The sequence below is a fragment of the Bubalus kerabau genome, chromosome 5, assembly GCF_029407905.1.
Source record: "Bubalus kerabau isolate K-KA32 ecotype Philippines breed swamp buffalo chromosome 5, PCC_UOA_SB_1v2, whole genome shotgun sequence".
In the NCBI taxonomy this organism is placed as follows: Eukaryota; Metazoa; Chordata; class Mammalia; order Artiodactyla; family Bovidae; genus Bubalus; species Bubalus kerabau.
This window is the reverse complement of record NC_073628.1, coordinates 95,335,022-95,347,357: the sequence shown is the minus strand read 5'-3', so window position 1 is coordinate 95,347,357 and position 12,336 is coordinate 95,335,022. Positions and strand designations below refer to the sequence as shown.

At 38.8% G+C, this 12,336-nt stretch overlaps 1 long non-coding RNA gene across 5 annotated transcripts in view; it reads right to left on the bottom strand.

Moving 5' to 3' along the window:
- The window catches only part of LOC129653031 (uncharacterized), a 438,049-nt gene that overhangs the window by 28,721 nt on the left and 396,992 nt on the right, over window positions 1–12,336 (bottom strand). Inside the window, exon 5 of one of the 5 annotated variants that reach the window (XR_008714909.1) lies at window positions 5,673–6,669. The exons of 3 other annotated variants lie outside the window; for them this stretch is intronic. This is a non-coding gene — a long non-coding RNA (uncharacterized LOC129653031). Of the gene's footprint in view, window positions 1–5,672; window positions 6,770–12,336 lie in introns of those variants that run through there. One more of the 5 variants, XR_008714910.1, reaches the window with a different exon arrangement.

The window sequence follows — 12,336 nt, the reverse complement described above, 5'->3', positions numbered from 1 at the left end:
TTCCCTAACCAGGAAACCTTGACAAACCAACTGTCCAACCCCACCCAAAGTGAGGAACCTCCACAATAAAGAAGAACCACAAACTTCCAAAATACAGAAAGGCCACCCCAAACACAGCAATGTAAACAAGATGCAAAGGCAGAGAAATACACAGCAGGTAAAGGAACAGGATAATGACCACCAAACCAAACAAAAGAGGAAGAGATAGGGAATCTACCTGATAAAGAATTCCAAATAATAATAATGAAAATGATCCCAAATCTTGAAAACAAATTGGAGTTACAGATAAATAGCCTGGAGACAAGGATCGAGAAGATGCAAGAAAGGTTTAACAAGGACCTAGAAGAAATAAAAAAGAGTCAATATATAATGAGTAATGCAATAAATGAGATCAAAAACACTCTGGAGGGAACCAACAGTAGAATAAGGGAGGCAGAAGATAGGATAAGTGAGGTATAAGATAGAATGGTAGAAATAAATGAAACAGGAAAAAAGAAAAAAAGAATTAAAGGAAATTAGGACAACCTCAGAACCTCTGGGACAATATCAAGCACCCCAACCTTCAAATCATAGGAGTCCCAAAAGAAGAAGACAAAAAGAAAGACCATGAGAAAATACCTGAGGAGATAATAGTTGAAAACTTCCCTAAAATGGGGAAGGAAATAATCACCCAAGTCCAAGAAACCCAGAGAGTCCCAAATAGGATAAACCCAAGGCGAAATGCCCCAAGACACATATTAATCAAATTAACAAAGATCAAACACAAAGAACAAATATTAAAAGTAGCAAGGGAAAAACAACAAATAACACACAAGGGAATTCCCATAAGGATAACAGCTGATCTTTCAATAGAAATTCTTCAGGCCAGAAGGGAATGGCAGGATGAAAGAAAATAACCTACAGCCCAGATTACTGTACCCAGCAAGGATCTCATTCAAATATGAAGGAGAAATCAAAAGCTTTACAGAGAAGCAAAAGCTGAGAGAATTCAGCACCACCACATTGGCTCTCCAACAAATCCTAAAGGATCTTCTCTAGACAGGAAACACAGAAAGGGTGTATAAACTCAAACCCAAAACAATAAAGTAAATGGCAACGGGATCATACTTATCAATAATTACCTTAAATGTAAATGGGTTGACGGCCCCAACCAAAAGACAAAGACTGGCTGAATGGATACAAAAATAAGACTCCTATATATGTTGTCTACAAGAGACCCACCTCGAAACAAGGGACACATACAGACTGAAAGTGAAGGGCTGGAAAAAGATATTCCATGCAAATGGAGACCAAAAGAAAGCAGGAGTAGCAATACTCATGTCAGATAAAATAGACTTTAAAACAAAGGCTGTGAAAAGAGACAAAGATGGATACTACATAACGATCAAAGGATCAATCCAAGAAGAAGATAAAACAATTATAAATATATATTCACCCAACATAGGAGCACCACAATATGTAAGACAAATGCTAACAAGTATGAAAGGGGAAATTAACAATAACACAATAATAGTGGGAGACTTCAATACCCCACTCACACCTATGGGTAGATCAACTAAACAGAAAATTAACAAGGAAACACAAACTTTAAATGATACAATAGACCAGTTAGACCTAATTGAGATCTATAGGACATTTCACCCCAAAACAATGAATTTCAGCTTTTTCTCAAGTGCACATGGAACCTTCTCCAGGATAGATCATATCCTGGGCCACAAACCTAGCCTTGGTAAATTTAAAAAAAATTGAAATCATTCCAAGCATCTTTTCTGACCACAATGCAGTAAGATTAGATCTCAAGTACAGGAGAAAAACTATTAAAAATTCCAACGTATGGAGGCTGAACAACACGCTGCTGAATAACTGACAAATAACATAAAAAATAAAAAAAGAAATAAAAATATGCATAGAAATGAATGAAAATGAAAACACAACAACCAAAACCTATGGGACACTGTAAAAGCAGTGCTAATGGGAAGGTTCATAGCAATACAGGCTTACTTCAAAAACAAGCGAAAAGTCAAATAAATAACCTAACTCTACACCTAAAGCAACTAGAAAAGGAAGAAATGAAGAACTCCAGGAAGGAAAGAAATCTTAAAAATTAGGGCAGAAATAAATACAAAAGAAACAAAAGAGACCATACCAAAAATCAACCAAGCCAAAAGCTGGTTCTTTGAGAGAATAAATAAAATTGACAAGCCATTAGCCAGACTCATCAAGAAAAAAAGGGAGAAAATCAAATCAACAAAATTAGAAATGAAAATGGAGAGATCACAACAGACAACACACAAATACAAAGGATCATAAGAGACTATTATCAGCAACTATATGCAAATAAAATGGACAACTTGGAAGAAATGGACAAATTCTTAGAAAAGTACAACTTTCCAAAACTGAACCAGGAAGAAATAGAAAATCTTAACAGACCCATCACAAGCACGGAAATTGAAACTGTAATCAGAAATCTTCCAGGAAACAAAAGCCCAGGACCAGACGGCTTCACAGCTGAATTCCACCAAAAATTTAGAGAAGAGCTAACACCTATCCTACTCAAATTCTTCCAGAAAATTACAGAGGAAGGTAAACTAAACTCATTCTATGAGGCCACCATCACCCTAATACCAAAACCTGACAAAGATGCCACAAAAAAAGAAAACTACAGGCCAATATCACTGATGAACATAGATGCAAAAATCCTTGACAAAATTCTAGCAAACAGAATCCAACAACATATTAAAAAGATCATACATCATGACCAAGTGGGCTTTATCACAGGGATGCAAGAATTCTTCAGTATCCACAAATCAATCAACGTAATACACCACATTAACAAATTGAAAAATAAAAGCCATATGATTATCTCAATAGATGCAGAGAAAGCCTTTGACAAAATTCAACATCCATTTATGATAAAAAACCCTCCAGAAAGCAGGAATAGAAGGAACATATCTCAATATATTCTCCAGGCAAGAACACTGGAGTGGGTTGCCATTTCCTTCTCCAATGCGTGAAAGTGAAAAGTGAAAGTGAAGTTGCTCAGTCATGTCCGACTCTTAGCGGCCCCATGGACTGCAGCCCACCAGGCTCCTCCATCCATGGGATTTTCCAGGAAAGAGTACTGGAGTGGATTGCCATTGCCTTCTCCGATAATAAAAGCTATATATGACAAACCCACAGCAAACATTATCCTCAATGGTGAAAAATTGAAAGCATTACCCCTAAAGTCAGGGACAAGACAAAGGTGCCCACTCTTACCACTACTATTCTACATAGTTTTGGAAGTTTTGGCCACAGCAATCGGAACAGAAAAAGAAATAAAAGGAATCCAGATTGGAAAAGAAAAAGTAAAACCCTCACTGTTGGCAGATGACATAACCCTCTGCATAGAAAACCCTAAAGACTCCACCAGAAAATTACTAGAGATAATCAATGAATATAGTAAAGTTTCAGGATATAAAATTAACACACACAAATCACTTGCATTCCTACACACTAACAATGAGAAAACAGAAAGAGAAATTAAGGAAACAATTCCATTCACCATTGCAACGAAAAGAATAAAATACTTGGGAATATATCTACCTAAAGAAACAAAAGACCTATATATAGAAAACTATAAAACACTGGTGAAAGAAATCAAAGATGACACAAATAGATGGAGAAATATACCGTATTCATGGATCAGAAGAATCAATATAGTGAAAATGAGTATACTACCCAAAGAAATCTATAGATTCAATGCAATCCCTATCAACCTACCAACGGTATTTTTCAGAGAATTAGAACAAATAATTTCACAATGTGTATGGAAATACAAGAAACCTCTAATAGCCAAAGCAATCTTGAGAAAGAAGAATGGAACTGGAGGAATCAACCAGGCTTTACTACAAAGCCACAGTCATCAAGACAGTATGGTACTGGCACAAAGAGAGAAATATAGGTCAATGGAACAAAATAGAAAGCCCAGAGATAAATCCACACACCTATGGACACCTTATCTTTGACAAAGGAGGCAAGAATATACAATGGAGAAAAGACAATCTCTTTAACAAGTGGTGCTGGAAAAATTGGTCAACCACTTGTAAAAGAACGAAACTAGAACACTTTCTCGGAGAAGGCAATGGCACCCCACTCCAGTAGTCTTGCCTGGAAAATCCCATGGACGGAGGAGCCTGGTGGGCTGCAGTCCATGGGGTTGCTAAGAGTCGGACACAACTGAGCAACTTCACTTTCACTTTTTACTTTCATGCATTGGAGAAGGAAATGGCACCCCACTCCAGTATTCTTGCCTGGAGAATCCCAGGGATGGGGGAGACTGGTGGGCTGCTTCTATGGGGTCACACAGAGTCAGACACGACTGAAGCGACTTAGCAGCAGCAGCAGAACACTTTCTAACACCATACACAAAAATAAACTCAAAATGGATTAAAGATCTAAATGTAAGACCAGAAACTATAAAACTCCTAGAGGAAAACATAGGCAAAACACTCTCTGACATAAACCACAGCAGGATCCTCTATGACCCACCTCCCAGAATATTGGAAATAAAAGTAAAAATAAACAAATAGGACCTAATTAAAATTAAAAGCTTCTGCACAACAAAGGAAACTATAAGCAAGGTGAAAAGACAACCTTCAGAATGGGAGAAAATAATAACAAAAGAAGCAATGGACAAAGAATTAATCTCAAAAATATACAAGCAACTCCTGCAGCTCAATTCCCAAAAATAAAAGACCCAATTAAAAAATGGACCAAAGAACTAAACATACATTTCTCCAAAGAAGACATGCAGGTGACTAACAAACACATGAAAAGATGCTCAACATTATTCATTAGCAGAGAGATGCAAATCAAAAGCACAATGAAGTGCCATTTCACACCAGTCAGAATGGCTGCGATCCAAAAGTCTACAAGCAATAAATGCTGGAGAGGGTGTGGAGAAAAGGGAACCCTCTTACACTGTTGGTGGGAATGCAAACTAGTACAGCCACTATGGAGAACAGTGTGGAGATTCCTTAAAAAGCTGGAAATAGAACTGCCTTATGACCCAGCAACCCCACTGCTGGGCATACACACCAAGGAAACCAGAATTGAAAGAGACATGTGTACCCCCAATGTTCATCACAGCACTGTTTATAATAGCCAGGACATGGAAGCAACCTAGATGTCCATCAGCAGATGAATGGATCAGAAAGCTGTGGTACATATACACAATGGAATATTACTTAGCCATTAAAAAGAATACATTTGAATCAGTTCTAATGAGGTGGATGAAACTGGAGCCTATTATACAGAGTGAAGTAGACAGAAGGAAAAACACCAATACAGTATACTAATGCATATATATGGAATTTAGAAAGATGGTAATGATAATCCTGTATGTGAGACAGCAAAAGAGACACAGATGTTAGAACAGTCTTTTGGACTCTGTGGGAGAGGGCAAGGGTGGGATGATATGGGAGAATGGCATTGAAATATGTAAATTATCATATGTGAAATGGATAGCCAGTCCAGGTTCAATGCATGATACAGGGTGCTCAGGGCCAGTGCACTAGGATGACCGAGAGGAATGGGATGGGGAGGGAAGTGGGGGGGGGTTCAGGATGGGGAACACATGTACACCCATGGTGGATTCATGTCAATGTATGGCAAAACGAATACAATATTGCAAAGTGTAAAAAAAAAAAATTGTACTGGAATTCTCAGGGACTTCTAAGTTTGGACAAATGTGTGTTATACTAATTAGCCAAAGATTCTAGATTTGAATGAGAGTTAGGAAATCACTGACAGCCTTGTGGAGGGTTCTCAGGATAATTTGAGATTTACATTTTGAAATCTTAATTCAAGTCACAGCAAAATTTTAACAAAATAACGCCCACCTAAAGTTATCCTATCCTGAAAGTAATTCCTTGTTAAACAACATCATTACTCATACAATAGGATCATCTTTCCAAATTTTTTTTTTGATGTCACAAGTTCATCCAAATTCTCTATTAATTAGTTTATCATGGAAATACAGAAAGATAGACTTGAGAAGTTGCCAAATCAGGGAACATGTTTATTTCCTTGCACCCACCTTTTGTTTGAGGGGTGGGGTGACTCTTGCCATGTCTTTAGCCCATCTCTGATAGTAGAGTAGGAATGAATATTATTTTTCAGAGATTATTCTGGGGAAGGCCCAAATTCAAGAAGGAAGTCATTTGCCTAAAGTCCTCCAGCCAGTGCAGTCTCAGAATCAGAGACAGAAATGAGATAACAATTTCGTAACACTCAAGAAGTTCATCTCAAAGCTGTTTTCACAGGTTATATTGGACACAACACATTGCAAAACACTATCGAATTTCCAAATATTTGTACTAACTTTGATCTGATCAGGTAACATTTAAGAAACTAATCATCTATATGAAGCCCTAGAAAATATCTTGTTATACCATGGTCTGGTGTGGACTACTGATTTACTGAAAAGGAAGCAGTGAGGAAAGAGGAAATCAAAACAGACTGCTGACTTGTCATGGAGTGTGTCTGGGATCAACGATGTTTGTTTGAACTCAGTCAAGTTGGCAGCCCTGGGCCCCATGCACTGCTTCCTGCTCCAACTCCACAGCACACAAGATGTTCAGCATCCATCCACATAAGGTCATGCAGGAGGGAGCTCTGTTGACTTTCCTGAGGTAGGTAAGAGTCTCTGTTTCAGGGTGGAGGGCCCAAATTCAGAGTTGAGACAGAATGTGTCCAGAACTCCAGGTGACTGACACACTCTCTGGAGCTAGACAAGGAGAATAACTAATAATAAATAGTATCTACCGAACATTGAGTATACCAGCAGCTTTTAAAAATATTTTATGTGGATCAGTTCATTTAATCCTCTTAACAAATCCATGCCAAATAAGGAAACTGAGATGTGGAGAAGATAAGACACTTGCCCAAGTTCATGCAGGAGATAAGTAGCAAAGGCAGACAGCAAGTTCAGGTGGTTGACTTTGAGGCTAAACTCTCCATCATTCTGTCGTATTAGCTCACTCCTCAATGCAGATCATAAGCTCCAGTTAAGGGATAGAATTCTTCCAAGACACCATGTTAGTGGGAAGGGAGTTATTGCTTAGATTAACTATTATGATGTATACCATATTTCATAACATAATTATAAAATGTATTTCATAACTATTATGAAGTAAAAATCACAAATGAATGTGTCATTTAATCAGGTATATTGAGTACTAGAAAACCAATCTCTAGGAAAAACTGAAAAAAATTGGGAAATGGGCTTAGCCTGAATGAGTTTGCATGCAGAAGGTGTGTGTGTACGTGTGTGTGTGTGCACTCAGTTGTGTCTGACCCTTTTGTGACCCCCAGGGCTGTAGCCTGCCAGGCTTTTCTGTCCATGGGATTCTCCAGGCAAAGAATACTGGAGTGGTTTGCTCTTTCCTACTCCAGGGGAATTTTCCCAACTTGGACGTTGAACCTGTGTCCCTTGCATCTCCTGCATTGGCAGGCAGGTTCTTTACCACTGTGCCAATTGGAGGCCCAATCAGAAGGTACTACAACTGATATCAAAGAGGCAGAAATATCTTTTGGAAACCTGCCATTGAGAAGCATGTCTGTAATCACCAGGAAATGGAGTGCCCACATGATTTCTGATGCTGGGGCTTCCCCCATGGGATTAAAACCAGAGCTGTTGAAGAAGAACATCTGTTTTCTATTTTCTTGTTTTTTTCTGAAGTTCTAGGACAACTTCCAAGCCTTTTGCATCTCACTGACACAGTTGTCGCATGACACAGAAGATACATTTTAGTAAGGGAAATAAAATCAGATGGGAAACCTCTGCATAACTCCACTGTGTATAATTTGTTTTGTCACCTTTTCTTTGGCTGCATTAGGGAAAGTGGTAGTAAATTCTCCAAGCTGTTTTCTCTCAGGGAAACTAGAAGACATTGTATCTAAGAAATTTTCACTTAAGATAAGGATGTGAAACAGACCTGCAGAATAAGAAGCTTCATCTAAAACAATCCATCAGTCATTACCTTCATGTACTGAAGAGAAGTTCAACACAATACAAGACCAGGTAAAGATCCCAAAGAAACTGTTGTATAAGCACAGTCACTGATCCTCAAGGACTTTGCAGTTTGGTTAGAGACAGAAAGTTCTATATGACACTCTAGAAGACTGAGATAATAAAATGCAAAGTGGGAATTGCTATCTATGGGTGTTTAAAGAAAGGAGAGGTGACAGAGAGCTGGGTAACCAAAAAAGGCACTGATAAGGAAGTAGAGATGAAGGTGTGTGAGTGCACTCCGTGTGTGTGTGTGTGTGCATGTATGTGTATGGTGGGGGATGTGAGTACTAAAGAGCATGAGGTTCAAGGCTCTGTTGTGGTGTGAGAGCCAAAGCAGGCATCTGTGTTCTCCATCTGTGTTCTCCAACTATAGGAATTTATTTTGCCATTGTGACTATATCATTCCACCACTCTGCTCTTTTCTTTGTTGAATTGCCAGCAGACCTAAATACACTGCCAGTGGATGCTGTGTCCTCTTAAACACTGGGCAAGTTTGGACAAGCTAATTTTTAGCTAGCCCTTGAGTTATTAAGAAGACTGAGGTCCAAAGAAAACTAAGGCATATTTGAAAGATGCCAGGAAAACAGATCTTAAAAATCCTCATCATAAGAAAAAAAATTATAGCTAGATGTGATGATGGATGTTAATTAGACTTCTTGTGATCACTTTTTAACATATATAAATATCAAATCACTATGCTGCATATCTTAAACTAATATGTTATATGTCAATTATACCTCAATAAAAATTAATTTAAAAGTAGATACCTTTAATATTTGCTGATTATAAAAATGACACCTGTCTTTTAAATGAATTAATTTTACAGTAAGTCCCCTACATATGGACTTTCAAGTTGCAAACTTTCAAAAATGTGAGCATGTCCAATCACATAAGCTAGTTCATCTGTCATGCCGTTGTCATGTGCTTGCACCCTCTACAAGAGTACTTTTCTGTGTACTTTACAGTATTCTATATGGCACAGTCATGAAATATCTCTATTTCAAGTCCAGGATGTCTGGAAGCCAGTGTAAAGGCAGTAGTGAAGCAGCTGGTACTACTATAACTTTCAAGGTACTGTACTGTAAAATTAAAAATGTTTCCTTTATTTTTTGTGTTTTTCATGCATTATTTGTGTGAAAAGCATTATAAAGCTTATTGCAGTACTATATAAACAGTTTTGCTAGTTGGGTACCTAGGCTAATATTGTTGGACTTTTGAACAAATTGAACTTACAAACATGCACTTGGAACAGAACTCATTCGTATGTAGGGGACTTAGTGTACACTATCATGGCTTTTTCAGAAGTATTTGTGATACATCTATATGTAGTATACAGACAATGTTTGGTGGGCATAAGAATTCAGTGACCGCTCAGGAGAGATGACGGTGGTCCTGTATGAGATAAGAACCAGTACTTTAACAGACACAGAATCAATGACGCTCAGGAAAATTTCAAGAAAGCAGTCTTAGTTTGTGTACTGGAAGGAAGGAAGGAGGAATAGAAGGGAATAGCCCAGTAGGAGAAAGTTGTGTCAACAGTGTGGGGTGTTTCTCAAGATTTACACAGTGGGCCTCTAGAAAAAGCCACAAATTTGTCAGCTTTATTCTGGCTACTTTTTAGAGACTTTGAGGATTTTTCTTTTAAGACAATACTAAAGTTCCTTAACAACTAATTTATGACACATATTTTCTTTAAAAATCCACATAGTGTTTGTTCTTTTCCTCCTCTGTCTCCCCATCTGGTTTTAGAATGCTCATGGCTCTCTCTTCTCTATAGAAAGGGGTGTGTGTATGTGTGTGTGTGTGTGTGCGCGCGCGTGCGATCAGAACAAGGTCTCTTGAACATGGCAAAATTGTGCAACCTGCTCAATTGTGGTGGTTTAGTCACTAAGTTGTGTCCGACTCTTGTGACCACATGGACTGTAGCCTGCCAGGCTCCTCTGTCCATAGGATTCTCCAGGCAAGAATACTGGTGTGGGTTGCCATTTCCTTCTCCAGGGGATCTTCCTGACCCAGGAATTGAACCCAGGTTTCCTGTATTTCAGGCAGATTCTTTACCAACTGAGCTACAAGGGAAGCCCAATTATAGGTCATGAAGCCAGTAACGTGGTCTTTTGCACACTTTCCTAGAAATCTGGGCCCTTCACTCCATCATAAGAAACATATAAAACCTTTCCCTTGGTAGCATCAACATCTTCTACTTTCCTAATAAATACCTGAAACTCTGCATCCTAACCCCCAATCTCTTCTCTGGCAAAATTGCGCTGTGTGATCATAAGACCTTGCTTATGGCTAGCTGCCACTTTGGAAAAGATATGATGATTTACCGGGGCCATCCGATCTTTTTCAATTTAAAGGAACCATTAACCTAAATTTAAAGAGTTTAATGGCCCTGAGTTGGGTGGAATGTGCATGAATACAAGTATTCATTCATGAGCTGGTTTGTCTTAGAAAAAATTTCAGGACAATGTCTAGAAACTCTTATGGGGTCTTTTCTCTTTTTCCAGTTGATAAATACTCCATAGGCATCAGCCAGGCTGTTGAACACTGGGGTGAAAAGATGAAAGGGGCTCATGTAGCACAATGTCTTGTCCTTGGGTAGATCACAGTTCAGTCAGAGAAATATACATATAAACCCTGCTACTGATTTATATTAGGAATCAGAAGTAGGTGAGAAATTGTATTCTGGTTGGTGAGGGAAGAAAAAGGGCCTGTGTGCTTTCATCTGAAAGAATATCGAGAAAGAATTCTCTCCTTTACCTCCTTCACTGGGAAGCACTGGAAGAGAACTAAAATGAAAGCCCAGAGGGGTGAATGCTAGTTTTACTATCTTGAAGCAGAAAAGCAACTGGTGAAAGCTTTCCTAGAAAGCAGCCTCCTTTTGGGGCCTGAGGCCAGGATGGCAGATGCTGTGCACTTAACACATATGGGTGTTTGAGAGTCTGAGCCATTGTTCCTGGTCTGCACCATGCTGGGTTTGCCACACCTGCCTTGGTGTGAACAGCTCTTCCTGATGATGGATGCTGGCACTGGTGTGGGGCAGGGATGAGAGAGACAAATATGGGAAAATGGGAGTTCCCTCAGCACAGCCCTAAGGACGAGAAGGAAAATGCAGTGCATAGTTCCCTCTGACTGCAGCTCCCTAAACCATACCTTCAGTTTTTTCAGTTGCCTCTTTCAAAACAGGTCCTGAGATTTACAAGTGGACATAAGAAAGGATGGCTAGATTCCAAGGAAGGCCATTTAACTTTCTAAAACATTCTGCCCTTCTCATTTGATCTCACCCCTCCCTGGTTTCCCTGTCCCAGTTCTCAAAACCTACTCTGCACACTTTGGCCTTTGTGTTTTTAGCTCCCACTGTTTGGAACATTGGTGCAATGGCTTCCCTGGTGGCTCAGATTATAAAGAATCTGCCTGCAACACAGGAGACCCAGGTTCCATCCCTGAGTCAGGAAGATCCCCTGAAGAAGGGAATGCAATCCACTCCAGTATTCTTGCCTGAAGAATCCCATGGACAGAGGAGCCTGTCCATCGGGTCGCAAAGAGTCCTACACGACTGAGAGACTAATGTTAAGTTGGTGCAAAAGTAATTGCAGTTTTGCATTGTTGGGCTTTGCTGTTTAATATTAGAATACATTCTTAAATAAATGTGGTTACAATGAAATGTGGTTAAAATGATGTTCTACATCAATCATTTTAATGTGCATTTCTTGTGTTATGTTTTCTTTGCTAATGACATTACTTGCTGTTTATTTTATATTTATTTTAGACTAGGGAAATGTTGTTAGAAAAAAAAGCAAATGTGATTTTCTTATTTGAGTTCAAAATGATTGTAAAACAGCAGACAACTCACAATATCAACAATGGTTTTGGACAGGAACAGCTAAAGAACATGCAGTGCAGTGGTGGTTCAAGAAGTTTACAAAGGAGATGGCAGCCTTGAAGATAAGAAGTGCAGTGGCCAGCCAACAGAAGTTGACAACCAATTGAGAGGATCACTGAAGCTGATATTGTTACAACTACATGAGAAGTTGCCAAAGAACTCAACATTGACCATTCTGTGGTCATTTGGCATGTGAAGCAAATTGGAAATCTGAAAAAGCTCAATATGTGGGTGCCTCATGAGCTGATCAAAAATTTTTAAAAATCATCATTTTGAAGGGTCTTTTCTTATTCTGTGCAATAACAAATTATTTCTCAATCAGATTGTGATATGTGACTAAAAGTGGATTTTATATGACAACCAGTGATAATCAGTTCAGTTCTTGGACTGAGAAGAA